At 45.3% G+C, this 21,144-nt stretch overlaps 1 protein-coding gene across 4 annotated transcripts in view; it reads right to left on the minus strand.

Annotated features, from left to right (window-relative positions):
- The window catches only part of LOC124179787 (protein trachealess), a 174,474-nt gene that overhangs the window by 93,900 nt on the left and 59,430 nt on the right, over positions 1-21,144 (minus strand). The window lies entirely within an intron of this gene.

Genomic DNA, 21,144 nt, shown 5'->3' on the forward strand with positions numbered 1-21,144 from the left:
GAGTACGGAACCAACGATATAGTGGCAAAAGAAGCAACAACCATGAATCGGTCATAATACATCCAAAGTGCCGGTCGTAGCGCACGCTCATTCATAACTGCAGCTAGCTTTCGTTCCTCGAGGGTATTGCCATGCCGGCCGGGCGTCGTTGTCTCCGCATAATTGGTTATATAAACTGTTAACATGGCGGGTCGTATGGAGGCAGGACAGGGAGTAGTTTATCATGCAGGAGTAATATGAACAGAGGAATACGTTGCTTCGGTAGGTGTACATTGTGGAGGGATGGACACCAGCAGCGATACTAATGGTCCACCTCGGCGAATGTCTGTCCATGAACAGCGCGGAGCTCCGGTACACTCATTTACATTCTGCTCCCACATCGTTCATTATTGAGCTCATCCGTGGGGAAGAAAATTTTTTCCACATCTAGACTGTCCCACGTGCGGAGCAAAAGGCGTGAATTCATGCGGATGGTGTAAATCCGCGAGGTGTTCGAACCTGGCGAATTGCGCTCGGGGCCGACAGACTGGGTGAACGCTAAATGTCAACGTTCCAACGTGACACTCGGAGCGAAGGAAGTGACGGACGCCCGGTATCAGCTTCTTAATTGGCGATCGGTGATCCGGTGACACGCGCTCTCTGTAATTGGTCCAGGAGCATGAAACTATTTGCCAAGAAACTGCCATGAATGCCTCGAGATCTCTACCAGCTGCCCGGCGAGAACGTCGAGTATAAATGACGGATAGCCGGAGATTTTTTCGTAAATACTGTCCGATCTATGCTTGTAACTGTGACCTGAGGAATGTGCGAAAAGCTGATTGAATTTATTTCACCAACGCGCCACTTAAGTGAGAATTTAATAATTGCCGTCGTGCTTGTGGTATGTACCTGAGGCCGAACCCTCGAGTGTTACTTGGACTCGACGTTTCATTACCCATTAATTAGCGACACTGTTACATTACAGCTGGATGTCGGACGGTAGTCTTGTACGAGAACAGAGCTCGTACAGGCTTCGACTGTTCACTTGCTCGAATGTGGATGCGTTTTTCAACCGTCAAGTCGACGCGTGAGAGATTAAAGCTATCTATACCAACTTCGATCTCGATTTGAAATGGATCGAGTATTTCATAAATTTATATCCCTGCTCGCGGGCTCTATCCTTCAAGGCGGGACAAAGTGTACGGAGACAGAGTGCACAGCGATGCGTTCGCATTTGAAATCCTGCTCGTCCGCGAGCTGCAAGCGAACGTATATAACGTACAATACGTCGCATACTGCCGTGGTAGCGGCGACTCGCCTTATTCCCCGGCGCACAAGTAGAAATTCATAAAAATGTAGGAACGGTGGAGATCGAGTGACGCAATCCGCGTCCCGCTGAGACTACAACGAGGTGCAGGCCTATAAGACTTGGGAGAGTCGGTCGCGATTCTTGGTCTCAAATGTTATACTGTGCGTGGCCTCTTCGCTTCTCGATCTTGCTGTTTGCTGCAGGCTCTGCAGTGTGGCAGGGGTACGCTGGACAAATAGAGTAACGGTTGGTAACGTTAAACGAGTCTGACAGTAATCGCTATGCGGTCGGCAGTATCGCAACCTGAACGTGGCGTCGAAAAGAGAGAAAAGAAATGGTAGTAAAAAAACATTCGTAATTGCTATATCTGTAACAATTACAGCGACCTTACACCAAGCAGGCTCTATCGTACTCCTTCTAGGCACGGCGGCAAGCGGCAATTACACGAAATTACATATCCTCGGTTAATTGCAATTAAGCTCTTCGAGTTAGTATTTAGATTTATAACGAACAAATCCTTTTCGTACTGCATTTGCCACCGCATTGAAACTTCATACGTAGATTCTACCGTGCGGCCTTTTGCTCTCGAGTCACCTGGATAGTGCTCAAAGAAAGAAAGACTGATGTTAGATGTTATCGTTACAATGTGTGGTTATTATGCCACGAGTCTCGTTTCAACAGCTCTGCACGGAGGGAGAAAATCTTTGGAGAACTCGTTGTAGGTAGCGGTACCATTCCGCCCAACTTATAACTAACCTGACTTAACGCAACACTCTTGTCTTGTCCGGATACTTCTGAGTTTCAAGTCCCAAGCGAGTCACCTGAGAGCAGCGGCTGACGCAACGGTGCTACCTGTGGTATTAAATTATTACACCCCGCAGACGTCGCGACGTCGTTGATGCTAGGAGAACGAACTCAAGGAAGTCTGCAAGTTTGGAAGCACCGAAGACAAGTTAGCCTCCGGCTGGCTGCACGGACCGGCTGGGAACGTGCGTGCAGTTCATCGTCAGAGAAGCTCGTGTTAATTATTATTCCTCCCCGTTATTGCTAAAGTCATCCGAATTGGTGTTGTTTTAGAATTTGTTGGTTCAGAACTTGAGATCTCGAGTCTTTTCAAGCAGCATTACCGAGTATACAGGGTGTGACGTAGTTTTCAGAGTTCTTTGCCGGAGTGAAATTAACGGAGACAACTACATTAGCCGCTCACTCAAGTCTTGGCAAATCGCATATACTTACATAAAAACTTCCGGTAGCAATGGACTTTACGTTGGCTTCTGGTTTCTCATATACACGTATTAAACTCTCTCTCACACACGCGTCATGCTGTGCGTACATACATATTTTTTTCTTCGCAGGGCGCACACTTGTCCGAGACTAGGTATATCGTCCGGGTATATATCCTGGCGCGTGAACGCGGACAAAGCGAATCAGGAATACCGGTTCTTAGCCTGGCCGTCTCCGCACCGAGCGTTCGTTCATCCGCGCGAACTCAATCACCTATAACCCGCCGGACGCCGGGCTTTCAACGTTTCAACTTTTCATCACCTCCCAGGCTATACGCTGCTCCACTTTCTTGCCTCTCCGCAGCCGCTTCCGTGAGAGTTTTGAAATTAAACTCAGTGAGGATATGCCTCGTGTGTAATTACCCGACTGCCGCGGCGTTAATTTCGTCAACGTGCAAAAACAAATCAACCCCTCCGTGTACAGGTACTCGCGTTTTCTCCCATTCGCACGCGTCAGCCTTACTGTCCCTTCTAAACGCTGCTTATTAACGGTAATTAGAAAACTACCGAGCATTACCGGTTCGAGGGGGCGATAAGGGGGAGCATGGCGGAGGGTTGATTCATCAGAAGCGCGGAGCAGAGGAGGTGGACTCTTTATAGGGTCTTGGGCCGGGGTCCTTATTGCTCCCAGAGTGGCCGCAAAACGAACTTTGATCAAATTCTACTGCGCCGGCATAAAACTGACCGTCCATTGCGGCCAGTCGCTCGGGTTATGGCCGCGATAAATGATTCATCCGCACTAGCCAACGCGTGTGTTACCGGAAAGCCTCCGCTCTCGGTGTGTTCGTAAGACCTTGGCCAAGTGTGTATGTTCGAGGTAAGAGACCGCGATGCTTCGGTCCGAGTGGTAAACAGCTACAGGAGGGTCATCATCGAGTGCCTCCCTTTACGAGCAACTTCACCTTACATTAACCCTGGATGCTTCCAGCACCCACGCCGCATCTCGTATACATTTACTCGGGGAGAAGTAGGTATAACGGTGCCGAATGTTCGTCGGATTAGGGAGGAGGAAGGAGAACGACGCGCCTCTCGCTTCGAGCAAGAACTCTGGAAAGAGCTAAAGAGTTTTCACTGTTTCGAGGCAAACTTCGTTCAATTGTGCTGCACCTGAATCGGTAGCGAATGAGTAATAGACATCAGGAAATAGGACTTTGTCCATCCTTTGCTTTATTCCCTGTAATATCGCGGCTGAAGGGTATAGTATGCCTACGAGCCAACGTACACGAGTACACATTATTGCCACATGACAGCCGGCGAATGCTCGCGTAATTCATCCGCGTCAAAGACACCGTAAAGTTGAGTCGAATTAGCAAGGCAGCCGGAGGTCGTGTGAAACGTGGTAATTCCCACGTGACTCTGTCGTCTCCTCTTATAAAATCGACGTAATGAGAGAAACCGTGAAGCGGTGTGAAAAGTCTCGCGTTCTAGACCCACCTACAACGTACGTCGATCAGAATAAGAAGCTTAGCCAAATCACCCAGCACCTGACCGTAAATCCATGCAGCATCTGCGGCGGCCGATTACCCGAAACTTGTCCAGTTGCGGGTGAGGCACGATAAAATGGAGATAGGCAGCGCCGACACCGAGACTCGAATAGAACCCGGTCCTAATGGTTGGCGTCGCGGCGTGCAGAGCGGACGGTAAGCGGTTCGGGATGGGATATTGTTTTCAATAACGCGTGGCATCAATCAGACCCGAATGCCCCGAAGTCCGCGGGGCTTTTTGTCGCCCGTGGACACCGGGGGCCCGCAAGATGTCCGGAATGCGTCGACCTCTGGCCATCGAGACCCCGCGATGACCGGCCTTGGCCATCTCCTTTGCATAATGACACTCGGCAGCCCGCTACCGGATGGAGGAGGACTCGCTCAGCTCGTACCGGAGCTGCGGCGTAACGGCGTGCGCCCCTGGACGTTGGCTCCATATGCCGGACAGCCCCCGAGGGGTATAATAATAGTATCGTATACATACGAATATCTACGTGCGTATGTGTATTGCGAGAGCGGTCGAATCGGCGGATCGCCTAACCTCTCCATCTGCACAGCTCGGGAATTTCATACATAAGAATGCCCACTCAGCCACAGGATCAGCATTCAATTGTATCGGAGTTAGAGACCGCACGGAGAGCCGAGGAGTTCCGTGATACTCGGATGGAGCGAGCTTCGATTGAGCCGCAAAAATTTACTCGATATTAAACGTCGAGAGTCGGCGAAAAAATAATCTGACTACTTTACCAAAGCGTGAAACCCGGTCAATGTTCACAAATTTTCAGTATGTGATACTTTTTATAATACGAAGGGTATACTTGAATATATTCAGTGCTGAACTTCACACCGTTTTATTTTCATTGCCGTCCATTTCGTTCTACTCTAAACCTCATTTATATCCAAACGGGCTGCACCACGATAGAATGTGTGACATTTTCGGAATCGTTCCGTCCAATGGAGAAGCAACCGTATCAGGTGCTTCGAGCACCGTTCCAAGAAGCGTCGTTGAACGATACAGCGTCAATAATTTATTCCCGTCGGTTCGATTCACTGCACTAAGATCATTCTTGTCTGGCTTTTATCTTACAGTGAAAGGATTGGGTTTGGATAATGAGGCGAAGGATGATAATTTAAAAGGGCATACCTACCGAGTCTACGGAAGCGGAAACCGCGTCGCGTCGGTTATTCGTCGTTGAATTATGTTGTACGGGTAATTGATGCCTCGGTTAATTACAGCGAGTTAAGGTTCGCTTCGTTATTTCGTATGGCGTGGCTGATTTAAATGTCAAAGGAAATTGTATGATTATTTACTATGCAAATGAAATTGTTTAAGACGAGCCCAACTCGATATAGACTATTGGTCTTGAGGGGTTAGCAGATTGAACGCTGCAAAGGGTCGCACGTAAGGTAGCCGCGCGCCACCGCGGGTCTAACTTTGCTCCGTTAATTGGATTATGAAGTCGGAACGATCCTCCTTCGGGGCGACAAGGGTGCCGACTCGGTTTAATTACGCCCCTTGTAGACCTGTCACAATAATACCGTTCGCTTTCCTCTATATCTGTATCAGAATTTCCTGATCGGGACCTGGCCCCTCTCATTCATGTAAACCACCGAAAAGAATTCGAGGAATTCTCCCGAGTACGGCACTCGATCAAATTTACAGAAGATATGAGAGAATAAATTTGAATAGTAATGGCCATGTCGGATCCTGCTTTTCAAAATCTCGATTTGGTTCAAGCTTAGAGAAATTATTGTCATTATTCGATTTCGTGCGCCTAGGCTTCCGCCTTCAGAAATGTTGAAAAGTCTCGAGGCATTGGAAGGTGACGAGCGTTACTGATCATCGCATTCAAATGCGGTGAAAAAAATTAATTGATTCGCTTACAACTGAAAGAAACTTTTACTCATGCCTAGATCACTCACGGAAATTCAATTTTAGACACAATAGAGGTTCAGAGTAGAGAATCAGAAAACCTGTTTGTTTCCCTTTTGTCGCTATTGAACACTTTGACTTGTCAACAACTCGAAAGAGTAATTCTGTACATTTGAGTCGTTAACTTTGGTACAGTGATTTTCGGAAGAATGTAGCGAGTAAATTTGTTTCTTCGGGGCACAAATACGTTTTCTCGCATTAATTAGGTACTCGAGAAATTAGTATTCATCTGCAAAGTTCATCAATTTTCTGCAGACAGCGCAAAGCGTGACGGCGAGTTTCGTCGGATTACTCAACCTGCGTGAAATTCGACTGTAAGGTGTGCGAGTCGGTGCAGATCTATACGGATGTAGCAAATATAGCAGTATAGATTCATAGATACAAAAAACAAGATTCCCAGGCTATGGAGTTAAAGCCAGGAAATCGAGAAGGACGTTGGCTAGAGCGCCGCTCCGCCACGGCTGCGTTAATTAAAATTATAATAAATTACATCGCGATAAGAGGCACGCGTTTATACCGAGGGGTTTACGAGGGCGCGATTAGATGTTTCATCCAGTGAGGCAGCAGCCCGTATTTGAATGAATATTCATTCCCGCGTTGCTGGTCTTCGGCCTGAATTCGTTCACCCAAAATGCGAAAGTTGGCCACGTTTTTTTCTCACAATTTTTTTTCAGTAAATGTAAAAATACGACGGTGAAGTTGTTACTTATTCTCGAGCTCGTCTCGTCATCTGGAAATATTGCTCAAGGATCGGATGCCATCGAATGAGATTCAAATATTCATAGCTGAAATGCGCACACCCGCTACTATACCCAGCAGCCAATAATATTATGCGCAACACCGCGGCGAGGGGACGAATTTATGCCTGCGGACAATCTCTAATCCAAACAAGATTCGAGCTGGTATTAGTTTCAACCGGCTAGATATCGCGTTACGAATTTTATCAACATTTTAATGCCCGGATGCAGCACGGTCGTGTAACCAAAAAACGAGGAAACCCGACCGAGTCTGTATAATAAACGAACTATCGAATAGATTTGAGACAATGTTTGAAAATTTGACCGTTGAAATTGATGTTTGAAAAATTCTAATTACGACCGATCGTATCGGAATGCATTTCTTCATTTAATCGCTGAGTCGCACCGACATTGCAATTTATAGATCTGGCGATGGCTGCACGTCAACCTCGTTCTCGTCTTATGGTCTTTGGTTTCGGGTGTGTCGCGGGTCCCCTACACGTAACGAAGAGTGGCGAGTGTCACCCTTTCCAACCCCTACAGCGAACGCCAGGGCTCTTAGCCTTTCGCTCGAAAGCACTCTCTCCAATCTGCCGCAGTATAATTTGCATACATAAGCTATTAAGCAGCTCTTTTCATTTCCTCCCGCTTATGATAGTTTAGTTAGAATAATGTTTTACAAGATTGCAGCGGGAACAATTGCCTCGCCCTCGCGTGTAATATTCCGCCTTTTGATTAATGCTCATCCACCTTTATCTCCGCTTCGCGTTAGGGACGAGTGACGAAACAGCTCCGCAAACGAACTTCGCGCCTCTTTGCCATTACCATACGATCACATTAATACCTGCCCTTCGAATATGAGGCAGAACCGTAAACACCGATTTCCAATCGTCGTTTTTGTTCAGCGTAGTTTTCACCCGGAAACTCGTTGGAAAGAATGGCCACATATGGTACGAAAAGTTCGGTACACTTGGTCAAAATTCAAATAGGGTAATATGTGCCGCTTTGTAGAGCAAACAAACGGCGGAAGTCTGCGTTGCCTTTCCGTGCATATTCATCGAACGGTTAATCGCCCGTTAAATTCGCACACGAAAAGGCGTCGGGACGCGTGGCACCGGCTGCGGGAAAAGAGGCGCCGCGGTGCCAGCGGAACCCAGCTTGTATAGGTATAAAGCTAGTCTAGTCGAGGAAAAAAGGAACACACACCAAAGACGCGGGCAAACAAACAGACGAGCTAACGGGGCACTGACAAAGTATCCGTAACCAATCAGATCGAACGGGCCCATTGCTTGGATGGATTCGATTCCAAATCGTCGAAGCGAGGAAATATTTTAATAACCATTAATCTTGTCGGAAGCGCAAGAGCTGGATCATTGGCTAGTACAAGGCGCTGCGCCTATACGCGCAATGCGAACGACCCGAGGGCACTCGGGCATAAATAAGTAGGCTATGCGTATCTGCTTATGCGAAAAGGCATGTGTTTCCTTTTTCCTTTTTTCTAAATCAATTGGATTATTCACTGCATTGAGTGATACGTGGAATAGAACGGAACAGAACGGAATGGAACGCGTCACGAATCTCACGGGGTGGATTAACGCTCTTCAATTCTTTTTTTGCCCCCCCACCCCTTATAAATTGCATGAATGAATTTTATTGATCCAGGCTAAGAATTAGAATTCGACAAAATTTTCGTTGAACAGAGATCACTGCGGGAAAAATAATTCCTGCAGTATGTTATCCATCAGCGTACAATATTTTATGCATGCATGGGAATGGTAGAAAAAGTTAAAAATTATCATAGCAAATAGTGTACAGCTGCAAGTTGAGCAATAATAAATGATTTTTAATGCCTGAGCATAATAGAGGGGAATTGCATAAACTTGAGATACACGGATAGCCCCAGAGTCGTGAGAAATAATTTTATAGACTCCGATGTTCGGGTGCCGATGGAATGAGCCAGATCGGTGTCCTGAAAAACAATCCCGGGGATTGTGGCAATCCGTCAAATAAAATTTACGACAACGGTGGGAAAAATGTAAAATATGAGGCATGGCTCGTTTGCGGGTAAAAAACAAATAAATAAATAAAAAATAAATAAAAATCGAGAACGATGAGTAAGTACAAGCTGCTGTCCCGCATCGCAAATCACTTTATAGGTATTCGGTTTTTCACCTGCGGACGACAATTCCCCGCGGACGTATTCCGTCCTGCACCATCGCGAATGGCTTGTCTCGCATAAATTGCGTCCTTAACATTAAAGTGACGAGTGCTCCGGCCGGCCTGAGAGCCCCGCGACCGTAAACTGCAAAGTATCAACTATAAAGATAACAGCCCAAGGCACAATAACCAGCCCGGTACGCCAAGTTTATTTCAGTAGCTCAACAGGCTGCGTCGAACGTAACGCGGTTATAAATACACGCGTCTTTATATTCGCTAATAGGCCGACGTCGGACCCTAGTGTCCATTGATAAGGAAATAAATTATAGAAATGTAAATGTATGGAAATTGTAGACGAGACACTTTTGGTTCCGCTGCACCTGGCCGAGGAAACTCTTCGCCGCGACCCATTCTATGTAAGAAGAGACGGAAGGAGAGCTTGCAGAAAAGCTTTTGCTTCCCGTACTTCGCCACCGTCTCTCTGTAAGATGACAACGGCATTTTTATTCACTCAGGGCGCACAGAGTTGTGCTTAAGTATTCAAAGTGGCAGGTGGCACGACCCAATATTGTTTTTAGCCTCGGAATAAAACGAGTTTCTGTACCGCAGTTGAGTGAAATAACTCCCGACGTTATCAGCTGCATTAGGTGCTTTTTGATTTTACTTTAAGTTTGTATAATTTTCAAACGATTCGAGTCATGCTTTGAGAACGTAAAATAAAAAAAAATATGAAAAAATTAGTGGAATAAAAAAACGTTCTGAGTTTGAAAGGACGAAATATACTCTGAGTACTGTTTACGTTCGCGGTAAATAATGTATATAATGTATTTAAAAAACATGTCACACCTTACATAATTCCCGCTCAAGATTTGTATCTCATAATATTTGCAAAATTATTCTGCATATTTTGGCGTCTTTAAAAATGTCGCTTTCAAAAATGAGTAATTCTTTATATACCATATAGCTATACAGTAATGTATAATGTATAATCTACAAATAGGTTGAAGGTTGTATCAGCGTTAAGAGTATACGATGAATTTTGCAAAGCAAAGAATAAATTCCAAAAACAAAATTAAAAAAGATTCCACATGTTTTACTGGAAAACAAACAACCACGAAAGTGCGCTAAAATGCAGAGGAATTTCAGAATGCGATAGTGAAATGAGGTTAATGACATTTTCAATGTGTTCAACGTGTCGTCTCAAAGCACGCATATAATATATATGCTATAGAACTGTAGCCGAGAGGCACGAGCGTTTAACCGCATAATACTCGTTAATTATGCACATTATCACGCAGCGTACAAATACAACTGTCTTCGTCCGTCGGCGTTGCTCAACTTATAAGAGTGATTCACAGGCTTAAACTATCCCGTGGAAAAGGTAGCCCTACGCGCCTAGCTTGGCTTGTATCTTTCGGTGTAAGAATTAAAGAATAAAAAAAAGTTCGATGTACACATACACAAGATAAATTTCGGAGTTTGTCCAGTCTGGGACAATGAAGAACAACGATTAATTACTACACGGTTCAAGCTGTGACAAATCGTGAATGTAAGAATTCGAACGGACACGCCTTATTTCATGGGTCTTTTGTAAAAAGTCTATAGGTAGAAGGGCGGAGGAGGGGATAAAAATAAATAAACAGAGCCCGTAACCCCACGATGGATGGGAACTCGCGTTTTAATTAATGCCATATACTTCTTTGTAGTTAATAAAGAAAGAAAGAATGAAAGAAAGAAATAAGAGGGGGTCGCGGGTGGAGACAAGGGATAAAAAAGAAGGAGACCGAAAGTAAAACTTCGGGGGAAGCACCCTCTCTCGCATCGTACGTATACCGAAGGAGGAAAAAAATTTCCCGCCATTTCACAGTAATTAAAAGTGTTGCAATAAAGAGAGGAGGGAGGTTCTTTAATTCGTGGCGACTTATATTTATGTGCGTCGGGTTTCTTTCGCTGCACCCCTCGCCCTGCATCGCCTCCCACAACTTCTCCAGCCACGCCTCGCCTTTCTATAATTACGTGTTTAATTACCAATGCTGATGTATGGCCTTCCGGGGACTATTAATTGATCAGCTCTAATCGTCCCTCGAGCGTTTAATATTAGATACATGCATACTTTGGTAATACCTGCATGCCACAGGTGCATCCTCTACCTTCGAGAAAACGATACAACCGCGATCGAAATAATTCCTCCTGGTACTGTATCTTCAATTCCATTCACAGATTTGTCGACAATTTTTTACCTCTTTCTTATAAGCGTAAATTATTTCGCCAGTCAAAAATGAGACGATTGCGCAGAAACGATTTTTTCGCGTGAGTCGGTGTCCGTCACGAAACCGAATCGAGTTCAGTAGACGAGGGAAAGAAGCGTAACACAAGTACAAAGGGATTGTGGAATTTTCACGTACGGGGGGAGGTAAATTTTTTGCGGGGGTGTAAAAAAAAAAAGTGCGTATACATATATGTTAAAACGGCGAGGAGCGATATACCTGAGCAAGAAATCACTCCGGGGTTACACGAATAGAAACGACCGCGGTTGAGGCAGCGGGCACAGCGGCGGCAGGAAGAGAAACGGTAAAAGGTATAAATCCCACTTAAGGGAGAGAGACTCTGCTCTCTCCGTGCGTCTCTCCGATAGGCGTGTACGGGACGCCGCATACTGCGGGGAAGAGAAGTGAGTAAGTTACGAATAGGGGCGGTTATTCATAAGCAATGGCCTATAAATAACCTAATACACCACTGCGTCACTGAAATATTGAGAGCGACTGGTAAATATTGTATCAGCCAGACGTTATAGGGTGAATCTACATACGGGGCCAATAGGCGGGATGCGGCCTATCGCTTCGGTTGCTATCGCTCCGAGCTTCTCCGCAATCTCTTCTTCTCTCGCGCAGAGATCCAGGTGTCTTCCTTTTTTAAAGAGCCAATGCGGCCGTCGATCGTAAAAATTATTCACTCTATCGGCTCGCATCGGCTGGACAATCAACGGAAATTATTTCTCGTGTATAAATCGAGGGCGTTAGATTCAAGATGTAACGAGATCGTAGCCGATCATCCGCGATCGCTCGATCAATCCTTACAAGTCTGCAATATGGCGCAAGAATTTCTTTTCGGCATTTCTATTTCCAATTTATTTATCTAGTAACCGTGATATGAACATGGATCGAAAGTCGTAGGTATACAACGGATTCTTTCATCCAACGATACATTTCTTTCAAACGCCAATTCCAGCACCGATTCAAAGGACAGAGAGTTGCGCAGAGCAGCCAGGCTCTCGGGTAATAAGACTCAAGGCGATTCACGTCGCTCGCATTCCAATGAGCCCAGAGTATTCTGTTGTAACAGAAATCCTAATAAAGCAGGCGCGTCAATCTCGGGTGTATATTGCAGGTTCAGGAATGATCGCTGTCGATGAGGATCGAATTTAGTCGAGCAAGAACCTGATTCACCGATTATCCTTCTATACCTTACACGTCGAGTGTGAAATGCGTGAATACGCACATCTCGGTATCGCCTAATAACAAGCTTCTTTCTCAAAAATGCCTGTTCGCGATTATACGAGGGTTACGTGTTGCTAAGTGAACGCACCTTATGAAATATCTCAGGCTAATATCCGCTCGACGTTAAGTACATGGCCGATAAATCCATACCGCGATACGGAAATGGAAAGATATTAGATCGTACCGGGGATTCGTATTGAACTTGATCGGGCGTTGCTCGTGTAATTAAAGTCGACGGTGAAGCCGTTCGTCAGGAATACCGGTTATCTTCTATCCCTTCATATAACGATATCCCTAACTAATCACCATGCGCTTTGATCGCTGAGGAACTTACGGCGAGTGAGAAATACGACATTATTCGTTAAATCCTCGGTCTTCCGAATACCTAACTTCCACTCGCCGGAAGTAAAAAAGCTATTAAAATTTACAATCGATTCGATTTAGGCACCCCCTAGAACTCAGTCTCTCCGCCTCCGCCTCCGCCCCCCTCCCCCTCTCTCTCGCTCTCTCTCTCTCTCTCTCTGTGTATCGATCTGCGAAGTAATTCGATTTCGCGAAACGCAGTCGGACAACTTTGCAAATCAACGATAAATCGAAAAACAAAAGAAAGAACAAAGAAGAAATCAGACCTGTACTCATTAATATCGAGCAGATTGTCCAGGGAGCTCTGCCCAATTAAAGCGACCCTTTAATGTATGCATCGAGTTTGTGTCTTGCGGCATTGAGGAAGAACGGACCTCAGGAGGGAGTTAGGAGTGAGGAGGGTGGAAGGACAAATTCAAGACTCGAGGTGTCAAGTGTAGCAGTCGGGGTGGCGCGATTCGAGAGGGTGGCCAAGATCCGACTCGTCAATTCTCAGACCAATCTGCTGATGCAGATTAGGTTGCAGGACTCGCGCAATTCGCCTATCCTATATCCCTAGGGCGCTCTGTTAACCCGTCCACATCTCGCCTCGTCTAGCACGGTTCGCGATTATTATCAAATTGCACGGGTGACTATCGTTTGCCCGGAAAGAACGTACCCGGGCTCGATTAATTTACGAGTGATTTTTTCCACACCCTGCGGTACGAATTTCACACGCACCAAGCTAATTCAACACCTCGAATGACGATCCGCACGATCTCTATAAACGACACGCAAATATGTATGTATGAAAATGAGATACAAAGTCAAAGGGCCAATATCTGTCGATTTCACCGCGACCTACGACCCTCCGGGAATCGACGTCTCCCTCCCACCCCGCCCCTCGATCCGGCGACGCCTCTCCGACGTAATAGTGATTGCATTCGCCGTCCTCGCTTTTTCCGATCAGTTTTATTCGATAGTCATTAGGGGTTGCCCTCCTCCCATTATAGGCCCTAGCCTTTCAAAGGGGGGATCCTTTGTTTATTAACTCTATCCCGTAAATTTTTATTTCTCCCGCTGTGACGACAACGCGGTGCCAATTTACCGATCTCACCCCTCGCGAAGGACTTGTGTTTTAGAACTTGAAAGATTTTCACGATCGATACCGAAATTCAGGGTCACCGGTAGTGTTTTATAACGATTCAAAAAAAAAAAATCGAACGGTGGACAAATAAATCTGTGATTGAAAATAATTTTTACTAAAAAGTTTTCAATTTTTCGTTATGGAATATTCGACATGGCGTCCAAAAAATATATAACCTAGAAATTAGTCTATAAAAAATAAAAATAAAACAAACAAAAAAAAAACTACCAGCACTCCTTAATTGTGATATAGAGCACTGAAACTTTGGATCTTCTTTTCTTCTTCTTCTTTTTTCAAGGTTGACTTAAGATTTTTCAAGTTCGACCATATACATTTTTTGAACAGTCAGTCTATTGTACACATTATGTTTCAAAATCCTTATTGTATTTTTAAATCTGAGTATATTTGTTGAAGTTAATTTGCTTACGGGAATACAAGATTATATCCATTCGTAGCTTTGTATCGAATCCTCTTTAAAATCTTCTGCGGCTAACTGCGCCGTTTCTCGATTGTTAACAAGTGGATGGCATAAGGACTAAAAAAATGTGTCAGAGTGACGAAAGGATCGAGCAGAAAGTAAAGAGAAGATGCCGCCTGAAATCGACGGCGAGTTCTTCGAACCGAGATCACTTCTTTCGAGTATCGATATGTCATAAAGTAGGTATAGATTGGACGGAGGACGAGCGCGTTATGACGCGATGAAACGAGGCTGCAAGAGAGATGCGCGATAACTGACGATAAATAATTAGAGATGACATATCTGCGAGCTGAAAGCCGCACTCGTCGACTAAGATTGACCATACCTGGAAGTGACATTAATTTCTTGCCGCCTGCCCACGACGCTGCAGATTCTCCCGAGGGAGAGCCACCAGGTATATAGTATTACGTACATAGATACCTGTGCCGTGAGAGAGAAAGAGAAAGAAATAAAGAGAGACGAAGGGAGAATTGTACTGGTAAGTTTCACTGTTATAATTGCCGGCCTTCGCCGTGCGTCTGGGACTATACATAGACCTGCATCAGGTATTTGAAAATATTTCTGTACTCCCGGATAATCAACTTCGATCACTTACTCGCAAACACGATCGGAATTGCAATTATTTTACGGCTGTTTCTTTTACACTGTACTCAAGAACTGCGCGAATTGACCAAACCTATATTGATTCAGGGCGATAATTACAGCGATAGATCAGATTGATCGCCTCTTCTTATACGGCTAAAATCGTCGAGAAGAAAACATTCCGCGAAATCCGCTGTATTGACGAGAATACTGAAACGCTCCTTCACTCCTGCTACAGACATGCACTTTCGTTAAGCTCATTTTGAAACAGTTTGTCCCAGTGGATTCGCATTATTGCATTCTCGAGTTCGCTTCGCTTCAAATAGCATTTTGGATCATTTTTAACAGTCTCCAAGTCTCGCAGTATTCTAAACTCTCATTCCAATCTCATATATGCATTCGAAAACGTTGGATGATTCCGGAACCAAAGATGTATGGATGAGAATAAAGGGCGGTACAATTTTCTGTTTAGCATACAAACTTACAGTCAAGTTTGAGAAATCTACAATAATAGATCGTACCGTCGATTAGATCTTGCGCAGATATCGAAGTTCGTTTCTCGACGGAGACGTTTTTTGGTCCGAGCAAGTTTAAAGCGGGTGGATAAAATATTGAAATTACCTATACGTAACTCGCCTACGTTTCTCGCAATTTCATTGCTGACCGAACCGCTAGTCGACGTATAAACATGATCAGGTGAAACCGTGCGCGGTTTACAGATGAGAATCTATTAATTTTCAGGAATCGAATCACGCCTAGCACTTTGATTTGACTGGGGTTAAACGAGCGGTCGACACGGCAGCATTCGGGTAAATTGATGCGAGGAAATCTTAACATAAAGCAGCGTCGTTCCTCACGCGGAAGTCTAGTCGAGCTGACAAAAGTTGGGGACTTTGGTATATAAGCAGATTTACACCCCCACCTTTCCATTATCCGTCTTTCGCCCGAGGGGATATTAATTTCAGAGGCGCGAGCCGCAGACTCAGGATACGTCAAAAATCTCAAACATTTCTCGTGCGAGTCCGAATCACGAGGGTTCGAACATTCGACTCTTTTCAGAAATAACTGCCTCATAGACCCGGGGAAATTCTTATTCGTCAAATGGAGAGCAGAGCGTCCTGCGGCACAAGTGTTGGTGATCTCGAGGCTCCAGCGGACTCGGACCGAAATGCCGCAGGGGCGACCGCGACGAGGACATCGGTTACGGTGAGGGCATCGTCGGAACGCTCCCCTGTTCTTTCAAGATAACAATAAGCCGCTAATCCCGGAGCAGTTGCATCCCGACCGCACAAGGAGCGCGATGAAAAATGTAAAAATCTAGGAAACCACCGTGGCGTGACAGTTCAATACATTTTAAATGCGTTCCGGTGAATTTGCGGGGGCGATCAACCCCCGTAGGTCACCCCAAATATGCTCCAGTCTCCCCGCACGTTATTTATTGTCAGATTTATGGAATAAATGAATCCACTATAAAGCCGCGGACCGAAGCTGCAGTTCTCCGTTTTTCCGTCATAGGATATATGAATGTTTAAAACGTATCACACGCGTGCCTGGGTAACTCTACAGACGTGTTTTTTTTTATGGGCACTCTCCGTGCGGTATGCCAATAGATAATGTTCCAAAAAAGTGCAAAAATTTCGACGCGTCTTCTCCATTATAGGTACCCAAACAGTCCAATGAGTTGAAAGAATTGCCTTGAAGTCGATAATAACTTTGTCTGTAATTTGTGAGTCAGCTATTTCCAGTTACAGCGATAATATCTAATAACAAGCGAGTCGTAGCAGGTACCGAAGGAATATGACAATTTCATACAGAGTTGATCACGTAACTTGTGACTAGAGACGAACACAAGAGAACACATATGTAGTTTAATAAGTGAGACAATAAAAGTTGGTCTTCTTCAAGACTGTACTGCATCATCCCCTTTGAATGAAACACACTCGACGCTACGCGTCTTCGAAGAAGAAGAAGAAGAAGAAGAAGAAGAAGAAGCCCAAAGTGCCATAAGAGCCTGCTCACACCTCGCACCTCGAATCTCAATTCTCAAGGTATCTCTATTGCAGCCACGGGGCTGAGTTTATCCCAATAGGAGGCTATAGCCGGCTTATCGGATCCTGGATTTGCGGCACTATGGCGTTCATCGCCTCCCAGCCCTCCTTTGACCCATCCCATATCCCGACGTACCCTTCCTTCGATTCTATTCTATTCCGCCCGAAACCTCTCGATCGTTGTTCTTTTTCCTAACCTCCCTCTCTCATCTAGTCTACGGATGTAGATTCCCTTCAAAGTTCCAGGGTTAATATCACGCCGGCGCTGTTCCTCCGCAATATGCGTTGAATGTTTAGTTTTTGCGCAAAGTCAACCGAGCGAATTGCCGCCCTGGATGACGACGTCGACGCGGAAGGAGGCTGTATTATGACTTGATTATTCCTGTGGATAAGTACGGAGGGGGATGCCAAGTTGACTTCAACCCCTTTCTCTGTTTAACCGAGAAGACTGCAGAGCGAGGAAAGAAAAACAAAGTTGTAATCCAGCCCCGGGCTCTTACAAGCCTGAGGAAGACCTCAATTCATCCGCTCGGCCGGAGCTTGTCTGCCAACCAAAGTATATATATTTTTTCTCGACCCCAACCAGACAGAGACTAAGTAGCCGAAATGACACGGGGAGTCTCTCCTTCCCTCCGATAAAAATTTATTATTTAGCCTGACCAACCGCGTCGGTCCGTTCCTGCAGGGCAACGGGTGCAGTTACACGAATGACACACTGGCTGTTAAGGGTCAGCGCGAACAGTCAGCAAATCCTTTTTCTTTCGGGCAGTACAAGGTACATGACATCCCGTCTACTACACAAAGGGAAAATTGATAATATCAGCAGTCGGCGAACCGCGATACAACGAGGCAACGAAACCCTCGCTGCAAGCTCCCCATTGGTCCGTGAAGCTCGTTCCTCTTTCTCTAGGTTGCTGACGTCATGGACATCCGATAATTCACCATGCGGATTCGTCCAAATTTCTGACTAAAATAATACGATTCGGTCAGCAATTTTTGTCGACAAAAATCCTGGACAAAATAAAGCTTCTGAAAAGTTTTCACGGATCTTTAATCAGACCTAGATCATGCTAGGAGCGAGTATTGGGTGGAAGGGAAGAAAAGTTGAATTCTAGACTGCGGTGCGGAGGAGGCGGGAGAATGAACGACCCTCTCAAGTTTTGGAATGCTTTTATACGCCACGTCGGTATGAGATTCTTTCAGTACATGTCGATTTAAAATGGCTTTAAAAGGCGAACGGGGGTTGCTGAAATTGTACCAGCCAGACGAGGACGTGGAACAATATACAATAAGCCGTGAACTCCTCGCTCGACGACGCCGGTTTAATAAAAAGATCGCATCGGATAAAGAAGATGTTGAAATTACATTCAGCGAGTCCCTCGCTAGATGCATGGATGCCGTTCCCCGTAAACACCAAATTTGCACCGCGCTTAAGGGGATGCTGTGCTCGATTTTGACGCGGACTCAGATACCTTTAAATATCCAACTCCGCGGAGCACGAACGCAAAAACAGGAATACTTAACAGCTGAATTCCACATGCAATTCTGAACAAAAATACACCAATACATTTTGGTTTCATGCAAAAATAAATAAATATAACATAATGCCTTATCCCTTTGGAGCTGTTTTACAGCTAGTCTCAGCTGCGAATCTGCTGCCTCAAAGCCAACATACATTCATATGAAAAAATTCCGTTCGACATAGTAAGGCAGCTGCTCTAGATCGGTGAGAATTAAATACCGATCGGTTGGCTGGTGGAGCCCGGATTATTTCACACGTTCAACTTCGCTGCGATCGAGAGAGCTTTGATTTATCGACGGCTGGTTGGGTCGATTGCCCGTTAAGTGAATTCAAGCGGAATTCTTTGTGTTTGAAATGGTCATGTATAAGTTATCAGGTTGCGCCTAGTACACCATTTCAAGAAGTTCCTTGTCGCGCGTGAAATCGAGATAACTAAACATTTGCTCCCGCCGGTAGAATTTGTAAATGGAAGACGAAATATGGAAGATGTAAGATGAAAGAGTCGGTGTAGTTTCGGCCGGTGGATCGTCAAAGGTGGTGAAACTACAAGAGTAGAGAGAGAGAGAGAGAGACAGAGAGAGAGAGGGAGAGAGAGAGAAAAAGAGAAAGAGAGAGAGAGAGAGCGAACGAGTGAAGTCCTACGGTGGACAAGGGACAAGGGACACCGCGGATAGAAGGAACATAAGGGACAAGCAAGGGACAACGACAAGGGACGTAGGGCGGTTTGGGGCGGGGGGCAGATGTCAGAGACAGGTCTTTGACCCGTTTTAAAGAGAGAGAGAGAGAGAGAGAAAAGCGGGGAGAGGAGAGGCGGGAGGAGGTGGCCAGGCCCAAACGCAGTCGGGCCCAGGCGAAGAGAAGAGGCCCACGGGGACAACTCATTTGGAAAACAAAAGCATTCATTGGTGAAGGATTATAATGTATACACGACTTGAGAGAGGCCGTGGAAGTATAAGTACCCGCCAACTAAAATCGCACTCCATGACGCGCACCCATTTACCAGCTTACCATTTTTACATAATCGCGTTTAAACGTCGATTAATATTTATGTGATAATAACCCGTTGGCTCAGGAATTTTCTTACCATTAAACCATACTTTTATATACATGTAATGTTCATGCATTATGGAGGCGAAAACGTAGGTACAACCTCAAGCCTGTATTACATACATATAATACCGATCGTGTACACGAGGCACAATTATTTTTTCCATTTATATAACCCACACGAGAATATATATGTTCAGTATGTACGTACGTTCCCCGCTCGAGTAAATTTTTTCCCCCCTTCCTCCTTTTTTCCGTATTGTTTGTGCTCTTTCTCTTCCGTCCAACCATTTAGCCGAAAGTACAAACTTAAAAACTCTGTCTGTCTATCCAAATATTTTCGGAGGCTCAGCCAGAGATCCAAACATTTATCCACTCGCTCCGAAACGAGCAAGCGATTATCTCTAGCGTGGTCTTTGTTAAAATTTTAAGAAACGAGTGTCGAGTGGACCCCTCATCCTCTAATGTCGGTATACAAGGTTCCCACGTGCCGCGGCCGTGTCCAATCCAGCCTGACCCCTCGATTTGGCGCCAGGCCCAAGGCAGTGCCCCTCGGCTAGCCAAAGCTACCTGTTTTCACTAAAAATTGTTTTGCCCGATGGCGGCCGAATACTTCAATCATATTATCCAGTCTCTTCACCTAATCGTAAGCATTGACCGAATACAATTTTTCAATTTCTGTGCAAAATATATGAAAGATGTCTTCATCTTCGCCATTTTCCGCCAATCTAGGTGCGGAAATTTTTCGTCGATTTATCAAACCGCTAAGACACGTTTGAGAATTGGCTTCGAGAGCAATATCAATTGCTGCAATGAATATGACAGGGGTACGTTTTCTTTCGGGCTCGATTTATACCAATTCGCTGATTTATGCTAAGAGCTAGAGTCCCGCGTGAAGTGCAGGATGGGTATCGAAATATCACATACGCCGCGATGCGATGGGGTAGAAACTGTAATATACCGAAGCGAGAAAGAAAATCTACTTGCTTACGAAGTTAAATTACAGACACGTTCGTGGTCCCATATTCCCAGTAGGTAAGACAGGTATGCAGCAAAATAATTGGCATTATTATCCAGCCCCCATTCCCTCATTCGCTGCTACCTCCGTAATGATTATATTTGCCTACCCGGCTGAAATTTTGCGTCATTTACATTCTTAATAGAATTATTATTAGTACGCTCCGCGCAGGTCACTTATCGGCCCAATTACTCTGCTGCCAGAACCGCTGCGGGAAAAGAAGGAGGGAGAAGGAGGAGGAGGGGAACCGGAGATGCGGGACCGTCATTATTATTTTTGCGATATACTCTGCGAAATCATAGAGGCGGTCGCGCCATCCTCGCAGCCCGACCCTAAAAAAAGTTAATTGTCGAGTAGCGTAATAATTACTTGGGAGTTGTTGGGCCCACGCTGCTGGGCCAGCTTCGGCCTCTCGCATCTTCTTCCACAGCTTTTCCTACGTATGTATAATATCGCGCTAACGTGTAACCACACATCGTACGCGTACTCCGCAAGTATAATACAATAAATTCACGACAGTGAGTTTCGGGTAATAGAAAACAAAGTCCATCTATTCGACTGGACGATCCCGTTCAGCAGTT

This window comes from Neodiprion fabricii, chromosome 4 (genome assembly GCF_021155785.1).
Source record: "Neodiprion fabricii isolate iyNeoFabr1 chromosome 4, iyNeoFabr1.1, whole genome shotgun sequence".
In the NCBI taxonomy this organism is placed as follows: Eukaryota; Metazoa; Arthropoda; class Insecta; order Hymenoptera; family Diprionidae; genus Neodiprion; species Neodiprion fabricii.